Source organism: Glycine soja, chromosome 19, assembly GCF_004193775.1.
Source record: "Glycine soja cultivar W05 chromosome 19, ASM419377v2, whole genome shotgun sequence".
Taxonomy (NCBI): domain Eukaryota; kingdom Viridiplantae; phylum Streptophyta; class Magnoliopsida; order Fabales; family Fabaceae; genus Glycine; species Glycine soja.
The window spans coordinates 24,823,938-24,827,848 of record NC_041020.1 but is presented as its reverse complement, the minus strand read 5'-3'; positions in this window follow the sequence as shown (position 1 = coordinate 24,827,848).

Here is a 3,911-nt window from a genome sequence, read left to right as displayed (position 1 = left end):
AAAAGCTTGCCACCCAGCTCGCCCAGGCGAGCAAGGTTGCTTCCTCCAAAAGCAACAGCCTTCTGGAGGAATCTTTAGGAGGGCCCAAGTGGGCCTGGTTGCTATTTGCACCCCCATTGTTATTAAACACACCCCCTGCCTTTTTTTTGGTGATTCTTTTTTCGTAAAGTTATGGAAACTTACGAATTTCGTAACGATACTTGTTTTCTTTCCATAATGTTACGGAACATAATCATCCCCCTTTTTTTGACTTACTGAATGTTACGGAACTTCACTATTTGTGCAACAATGCTTCCTTTTGATTTCCGGTGTGTCACGGAACCTTGCGGATTGTGCATCAATATTTTCTTTTGATTCCCGGCACGTCACGGAATTTCACAAATTGCCTAATGATGGGTGCCAAGCACCTCAAAACGACCAAACACAAGTTGCATGCCACCAAGCAAAGGTCCCCGGACGAAATTAGGGTATGACAGTTGCCCCTCTTTACTTGTCTTTTATTGGAGATAAAAGGGAAGTAAAGATAAGACACTAATTTCGTTCCTCTCGGTTGACGAGAGTCGCGGGTGACCATAAAATCTCCGCGTGCAAATGACTTGTTGTTCCCGGGGGAACAAAGGGTGCAGAAGACGATATCATTCTCCGCATGCTATCAGGCTTTTCGTCTTACAGATAGCAAAAAGAATGTTTATATGGATAACCACTCGGGTATTTCCACCCGTCAGCGTGACTCAAATGTCAGTATGACAGATCTTGTGAGCGCGGAAGATGACGTAAATCTCCGCGTGTCAACGGGCTTGTCTGCCGCGATTGACGAAGGGCGCAGAAGCCGACCTTAGTCTATGTGTGCTATCAGGCTTTTCGTCTTCCAGACAGAAAAAAAGAATGTTTATACGGATAACCACTCGAATATTTCCGCCCGTCAGCGTGGCTCAAATGTCAGTATGACAGATCTTGTGAGCGCGGAAGATGACGTAAATCTCCGCGTGTCAACGGGCTTGTCGGCCACGATTGACGAAGGGCGCAGAAGACGATGTTAGTCTCTGCGTGCTATCAGGCTTTTCGTCTTACAGACAGCAAAAAAGAATGTTTATACGGATTACCACTCGGGTATTTCCGCCCGTCAGCGTGACTCAAATGTCAGTATGACAGATCTTGTGAGCGCGGAAGATGACGTAAATCTCCGCGTGTCAACGGGCTTGTCTGCCGCGATTGACGAAGGGCGCAGAAGCCGACCTTAGTCTATGTGTGCTATCAGGCTTTTCGTCTTACAGACAGCAAAAAAGAATGTTTATACGGATAACCACTCGGGTATTTCCGCCCGTCAGCGTGGCTCCAATGTCAGTATGACAGATCTTGTGAGCGCGGAAGATGACATAAATCTCCGCGTGTCAACGGGCTTGTCGGCCGCGATTGACGAAGGGCGCAAAAGACGACGTTAGTCTCTGCGTGCTATCAGGCTTTTCGTCTTACAGACAGTAAAAAAGAATGTTTATACGGATAACCACTCGGGTATTTCCTCCTGTCAGCATGACTCAAATGTCAGTATGACAGATCTTGTGAGCGCGGAAGATGACGTAAATCTCCGTGTGTCAACGGGCTTGTCGGCCGCGATTGACAAAGGGCGCAGAAGACGACGTTAGTCTCTGCGTGCTATCAGGCTTTTTGTCTTACAGACAGCAAAAAAGAATGTTTATACGGATAACCACTCGGGTATTTCCGCCGGTCAGCGTGACTCAAATGTCAGTATGACAGATCTTGTGAGCGCGAAAGATGATGTAAATCTCCGCGTGTCAACGGGCTTGTCGGCCGCGATTGACGAAGGGCGCAGAAGACGACGTTAGGCTCTACGTGCTATCAGGCTTTTCGTCTTACAGACAGCAAAAAAGTTTTGAAAGTGCGGACAACCACTTGGGTATCTCCGCATGTCACGTGACTCCAGTGCCAGCATGACAGAACTTGTGAAGGTGGCCGACAAAAGCGAGGCTCTTGCTCCTACGTATCCTCCAATGAGGAACTCAGACCTACGTAGTTCTTGATAACTTGTGAGACTTGAAAAAGTCTCGGTGTTTTCTCCACTAAAATGCAAACATGCTTTAGTAAAGAGACGAATATTCCAACTGATTAGAGCAACATATGCCTTTTTTTGAGTGAAAAACAATGCGTCTACCGGGGAAGGAGAGTCTGTTGATAAAACCCCCCCATAACCATAAATGAGATTTTGGATGTTAGCATTTCGTTTCTAAATGACCATTTAGAGGAAACACTGGGTTCAACAAAAAAATAGAAGAAAATCACTCAGAGTGTTTCATCCTAATTCCGAACCATAGATATGTCACGACTTGACTTTGCGAATTATTTCCTATCAAATCAAAGATTACATGCGTGATCATGGATCAATAGGACTTCCCTTGGAAATGGGTTCTTTTGGTGGGTTTTTCGGCTTTTGATTGATTTGATTTTTTTCTGGCTTTCTTCCTTTTCTGTTCTTGTTTGACGCGAGGCGAACAAGTCACCGACACACAGGTTTTTGGTCGGTAATCAAAGGGAGAAGACCACTTTAGGTCATGGTTTCCTTTCCTTCCTTTTGTTCATTTGGTGACAATTCTGTATTGTTCAGATATTGTCTGGTCAAAAGACCTTTCTGCACATTTCTTCTGCTTCTTTGATCAGGAACTTTCTTTCCTTCCTTTTTCTTCTTCTTTTTTCACTTTCTCCCATTCTTTGATTGGGAATTTTCTTTCTTTTCTTATCGCTTTCTCCCACTCTTTGATTGGGAATTTCCTTTCCCCTCTTCTTTTTGCTTTCTCCCACTCTTTGATTGGGAATTTCCTTTCTTTTCTTTTTTCTTTCTACCACTCTTTGATTGGGAATTTCCTTTCTTTTCTTTTGGCTTTCTCCCACTCTTTGATTGGGAATTTCCTTTCTTTTCCTTTTTTGCTTCCGAGGGTAAGGATTGACATTCTCACCCTGGGTCAAGGTTTATGGTGAGTCAGGATTTTGGCTCAAGGCTTGTAGAATGGCTAGACATGATACATGTCGGGGTTTGGTTTGGCTCAAGGATAAAAGGGATGCCCCACATTATTTCCATGACACAAATGCAAAAATGATGATTTGGAAATTTTATGCAAAACTGGTCATGCATGCACCTATGTGGACACTCAAGTGTCAAATTTTTATGGTCATGTGATGCTAGGGCTCAGGATTCATTTCCTCTATTTTAGTCAACCCAATGTTTCCAAAATATGTTCTTTTATCCATTTGTGCATTCATCCGAGTCCATTTTGGGCATCCGGGAAAATTTTCACAGCGTTCACCCTTCAGGTGTATACACATTTTTTAAAAAACTAGTTATGATCAGTGAATTTTTTCAAAGAAAAGTTGGAAGTTATCTCTTTCAAAAGCATGTTGGTTTTTTAGCTAGATAACTTATTTTTTTTTTCTCCCTTTTTTTTATTATCATTTGTTTATTTCTTTTTCTTGTTTGTTTGTTTTTTTTTCTTTTTTTTTTCATGAGGTATTTTGCTACCTAAACATGTGTATATTTTTGTGAGGTATTTTTGCTATATACATGCATATCCAAGGTATCTTGCTACCTAAACATACATATATATATTTTGTGAAGTGTGTTTTTTTGTTTACATACATGCATATCTAAGGTATCTTTCTACCTAAACATACATATATATATTTTGTGAAGTATTTTTTTGTTACATACATGCATATCTAAGGTATCTTTCTACCTAAACATACATATATATATTTTGTGAAGTATGACTACCTTCCGAGCTTGCGCTTGTTTTATTTAAATTCCCAGGATCATGAACAACTAGGTGCGTCCTACTATAAAAAGTGATCAAATAACAAGCATAGATTCGAAAGGTACTAGGTTGCCTCCTAGTAGCGCTTCT